The sequence below is a fragment of the Amia ocellicauda genome, chromosome 4, assembly GCF_036373705.1.
Source record: "Amia ocellicauda isolate fAmiCal2 chromosome 4, fAmiCal2.hap1, whole genome shotgun sequence".
In the NCBI taxonomy this organism is placed as follows: domain Eukaryota; kingdom Metazoa; phylum Chordata; class Actinopteri; order Amiiformes; family Amiidae; genus Amia; species Amia ocellicauda.
Window position 1 is genome coordinate 45,667,533 of NC_089853.1, and position 6,223 is coordinate 45,673,755.

Sequence of the window (6,223 nt, forward strand, 5' to 3'; positions counted from 1 at the left end):
ATGCAAATACAAAAGAAAAGGTCTTAAATTTGTTCTGTTTTATAAAAGAAACAAGTATATATGTTTTCAAATAATAATAATAATAATAATAATAATAATAATAATAATAATAGGCTAACAATTGCCTGTGAAAAAGGTTGCAAGAAATAAAAATGTCTCGTGTATTGTTCCTCACCTTTAATGGTATGAAGTGATTCACTTAGATCAGGGGTTCTTAAGCTTTTTTGATCATCACCTCTCCTGGAGCAGACTCTTGCCTGCTCACCTCCCCTGATAGCAATGGATTTTGTTTTTTCAATTTAAATCTAAATCATGATTTTCAGCCTTAAGAATTATTTCAGAAATAATTCTGATGATGTCATTCAAGATACACATCATAGTGAACTGGATTCATGTGAAGGCTGCTGCTCTTTAACACTGACTAACTTTGCAAATTGAGGATCTGTTTTCGAAATAGCCACACACATGTCAATTTCTGTACCTCATCTTGATGACCAAGAAGGTTGAAAAGCCAGATTCACACAATTAGAGTACATCCAGAGCATGTTCCACAAGTCTGGGATATGCAGAAGCCAAAGAAATCCAAAATGTATGCAAATTGTGAGTGTCAATCAATCAAGTCATCCTTTGCCAGATTAGCATCATCAGTGCTGTCCAGATTCACAACAAATGGATTATTAATTCAGGACTCATCTTTGAACTATTTGTCAGGAAATTAATCAGCAAATGAAGCTTCCAGTGCAGTGAGATGATCAATATTTGCTTGAATATCTTCTGGCACTGATTCTTGCTCTCCAGCATCCTCACTCAGAAGAATTTGATCAAGATTTGGAAAATTTGAATAATTGTCCCAATTAATTCTTTGTTTCCACAATGGGAGCTTGTCCACAAATGCCTTCAGCTTGTCACCAGCATCAATAATTGTAACAGCATGACCTTGAAGAGACACGTTCAGATCATTCAGATGTGAGAAGATTTCTGCCAAGCAGGCCAGGGAAACACTGAATTCTTGATCTTCAAAGTGTGCGTGCAAATTCGCATTTCCTTTCTTTCAAGAAGGCAGCAACTCCCTTGCGAAGGTCTATCAATCTCTTGAAAAAATGACCCCTACAACCAGCGAACTTCAATGTAGTACAGGAGAACTGTGATCCCATTTCCTGACACAAAATCTTGAAACGACTATGATTCAAAGCTCGAGATCAGATGAAATTCACAGCTTGGACTGCAATGGGAGAGCTGGGGAGAGATGACGTACGTATAGGTCACTGAAGGTCCCTGGAAATAACATAAAAATTGATGTCAGAAAATTTCACTGAATTCAGCAAATTGCTGGTTGAATAGAAACTGCAATTATAAATTGCAGTGTATGGTATTGTGGAGAAATTTGGATGATTTCTTACAGGGCTTTTCGCAATATAATTGCTCGAGTCGGTACACTTGAAATTGCAAAAACAGTTAGTAAAAATGTTCCACCGTCCTTCACTCTGCCAAGCTGGTTTGAACTGATCAGAATAGTGTGCATGTCTGAAAGAACTGCAGAGCCATAACATCCTTTAATATTTAGTATTTCATTTACATCCATCGATACAGTTTCGTGCTGGATTTCCAGGCAATATTCCTGCTGCCAGTTTCCAAGTCTGACTCATTGGCGTGGAGTTATTTTATTATTATTATTATTTTTATTTCTTGGCAGACGCCCTTATCCAGGGTATACTATACCTGTAGGATGGTGGAAGTTACTTTTTTTATTATTTTATTTAAAAACAAAATCACTATGAGAAAAGTTGCAAAAACATTTTAATTTGAAAGTTTTCTTGAAAATTCAAACTTCATTTTGGAGGTCATCTGGAGGTTAAAAATCGCTTAAAAAACCAAAACAGATTTAACGTTGTTTTATTAAGATAAGAGGTCAACCACGTTTAGTAAATTTGCTTTTATAAAGCATTTAGGTTTCAATACAGTGAGATAAAATAGACATATAGACTACTGATAAATTGACTATGTGTAACTATAATTGAGAGGGTTTAGGGATACTGTATACAGTTCTGTTTCCTACAAGTAACACCATTTTCTGCCGTCTGCAGGACTATCAAGTGACTGCGCCAAAATCATACCAATCACCATCACAAACTGCAGGATCAGTATTCAATATCTATGCAGTATTCTACCTGTGCATTGCCAGTATATGCCATTAGTAAGTGGTTTTATTTATGTTATAGTCATAAGAATGTAGTGTTTTATTATTTTATTTTTAAGGATTTCCTTCCTAGTTGTCTCTTCACAGGCATGCTCCTGAATGCAGTTGAGCACGTCTTCAATCTCACATTTCATTTGTGATCTTTAGTGGATTAATGGTCTTTTGTAGAAGAGAGGTAAACACCCCAAGCATTATCATATGTAAAAAAAAAATATTATATATTGTAACAATTGTTAGTCGCTCTGGATAAGGGTGTCTGCTAAGAAATATATAATAATAATAATAATAATAATAATAATAATAATAATAATAATAATAATAATGCACAGAGTGATTCCAAATCAAATCTGCAGAGCAAGAACGAGGATGTTGGAGAGAGAAGCTTTAAATCTGTGTAGGATCGATCAGCTTCATTGATCAATTAATTAATCATTGAGCAGAATAATAGCATTTACCACATAAAGGATCCATTCACCAACCCCTGTGTAATGAATATTTGTGTGATGAGAAACAGACAACTTTTGGGCAGCTCTCTCTAAAAGATGTTATAGGCGTCTTCCTTCCACAAACCTTAAATATTTTGTTGTCAGATCTAGAAAGTTGTTTTGATTTGAGTTAGCAGTGGATACACCTTATCTGGTTACACCCATATTGTCCTATACAATGACTGAATTGTCAATCAATCGAAGGCAGCATTAAAGAGAGAAAGAAACTCATCTTCCTCGGCAGTTTTCAGTGTTCAAATCTCAACTCATCATCATCTTTGTTTTCCTTCTGCCTTTTTGCCAACATCTTAATTTCTGTCTTATCATTTTAATTCACTGCAATCATATGAGCCAGCAGCACGTATTGCGGACCTTGAAGGCAAGTTGGCAAACAAGCCAAATACACTTCAACTAAACAACAATCTTTGATGACCGCCTTATTGGCTCTTAAATAGCAGGTAAACGACACCTGGTAAAGTTAAAACTCCCAAAAGCAAATTCCAGTAAGCTGCCATTGGACAACACAAAAATCCAAAACATACAACAGTCTTTGTGTGTAAATAGTTGCATTATAAATAGAACAAACAAGTTGTCTTACACACATTGTGACTCAGAAGCAGTCCTATTGGTCTCTGTGAACACTTTACTTGGCAGGAAGACAGCTTTCATAAAAGACAACTTGGAAGGTTCAGAGGAGGGGTGTTAAAAGCCACAAAAACTCTATATGATTTATTTGAACTAATTGTTTGGAAAAGGTTTGATTCTTTTCTTATCTATAGACCTGTTAGTGGTTTAACCTGTAACATGTGAGGATAGCGCTGGACAACACAAGTGTGCTATTGTAAAACTGTTTGTGTGTTAGGGAAGCTGACGGGAAATCCATTTTCGGCATCAGGTGCATTTTCATGTTCTTTCTCCACTTCATGACATTTTTACTCATGCCATGATAGTTGAACAGTTCAGTGATTTAACTGACTGTGACAACTCTGCTTGTCAAAGTTGTAATACATTGAAGCCAGTGTCTCTCCACACAATGATAATGAGATTGGGGGAGTGGGGGGGGGATTTTAATTGTAACTGCCAGAGTTCCAATTATGAGTCATACAAGCCAAGCAAGTTTGGTCAAAATCAATTACATTCATGACTGACAAATGTGTTTTCCTCCACGTTCCAGTACTAACATCGATGAGTCAGATTAACTTTCTTTTCAAATGGGACTTTGCTTATTGTGTTACTTCTTTACAAATAGCAAATTAGTTCTGAACATTTTGGCTACATCGGCTCTACAGAAAAGAAGCCAGAGATGGATTATTGTCATCCAGTAAAATATAATCAGCTTAATCAGACAATAGATTTAATTGACATTACTCACAACCACAGATGCAATGATGATTAATACCCAGACACACGCGTACACACGCTATTAATAGTAATAGTGATTAAGATGTGCTTGCAATGCTTGAAATGGTGCCAGCGCTCAAGTCTTTTACTGCCTAATATGAATATAAGTATTGAATTAAGGAGTGCTGGTACTGCCTACAGCATGAAACGTGTACAAGTTGTAGTGGGTTAAAAAACAAATAAGTCAGAACTGAATAGTGGGTATGACTTTGAGAATGGATGGAATCCCTCCTTGAATGTGATCCTATTGGGGAATTCGCAACTGCAGGGGTATGGACTCATGGCACTAATTACAGAGGTTATTGATTAGACAAACTTGTTGCCTTGCATACATGCAGAAATGTCAGTTTTTGTTCCACTTATCGCAGTTGAGCAGTGAACCTCAGTGCAGGTGTCTGTAAGTGTGAGAAAAGCAAACAATTAGAAAATGGTTAAACACGTCACTTGATCCTGAAGAATGTGTGTGACAGTCTGGATGGCAAATGACAAATACCACTCAGCTTCAAAGAACAATATTATGTATCAAAGGGATATTATTTTACATGTTCCTTATTACCAACATTATTATTAATTTAGCAATGTGATTATTCATGGTGGGAGTTTTAAGTTTGAAGTTACATCAGCAAATCTCAGCAGCACTCAAATAGTCACGACATATGAATTAGCTGACTACAGACAGCACTACATGTTCAGCTCAAGTATCCATTTTATAATTAATAAACAAAATCATACAATGAAAGTAAAGTGAAGGGATAGTTGCCTGCCAATCACATCTGCCTGTGACAGACGAAACCCAAGATTTTAAATCTAACTGCGTTTCCTCCTTCACTGTGCGTCTGCCCATATGGAGAGAGAGAGAAAAAAAAAACTACCACGTAAAAATATATTTGGTATTTGTTTTAAAATTAAGAATTGTTATTGTTAATATTTTTATATTGGATTATACAGTGGTTAGACTGGGGGAGGGGACACTACAGCACAGCTATAAAAGAGTTTGGTGGGGTGATTTTTCTTGTTTTTGTTCTGCAATAGATGTTCTGTTTTTGCACCAAAATCTTGCATCAGTGCCTCACGTACCACACAGCACTCCTCCACAGCGCCCGTCATTAATTTCCTTTGATAGTCAAGAATGTATTGTGTGAAAACCCATTAAAGGCATTGTCACACATTTTTCCAGGGACAACAATTACATGTATCGAAAAATTTAAAATCTATAATTACGTTATCGTTTTAACCCCACCCTCCCTCAATTAAAACAAGTCTGCCTAGTTCTAAACAACAGATTAATAATGACTGGTATTAACCTCAATTAACATTCCTCAGATACTATTGCACTTAATATTCACTACTGAGGATCTTGTACTTTTTTATCTGCCCTGCAGTGTGTTTAACTGTTATAAACCACCCATCACTTGCATGGCTCCTTTCTGTCTATTTGCTTCTGTGGTTACATAATATTGCCATCTACTGCTCATTTCTGGCATAACCTGTATATCACACAGAAGAGTTTGTTGAGATTAGATTGTGTTGAGGCAGTTCTACATACCATAGCTATGAATGTGTGATATAAGACCTGTCATACAGAATAACACTGACTGTCCCTTAGAGACTGTCTTTACCTTTTGTGGAGTCATTAATGGCCATTTTAGGACTCATTTGTATTTGTATTGAAGCAAATTAGTTTAATGTCATGTAATGTCACATTTATTTGACATGCTCTCCCTCTATCTACATATATACATATATAGGTGTAGAATACATATATATATATATATATTAACCCAATTGTACAAGTGATCTATTATAGACACACCTAAACCATGATATATATGTTGTATAAATAACCATTTTTAACCTGTCAGAAAACAGGAAGATACAAGCATAAAGTGTTTGTTTTTGTTTTCTTGCATTTTATTCCCAAGTCTGTGTTTGCCAAGATATGGACTTTTGTCATGAAAAGGTCTCTTTCCCAGTCAAAACATACACATTGTTTAATGATGTATATACAAAAAATAATAAAAACTATAAATAACAAACTAATCGAGTGCATGCAAGGCAGTTATTTTATCCACTGTTATTGCATGCCTGTTTTTTTTCTTCCTTTTCATGTTGTGCCAAATGGTCATAATCATACTTTGTA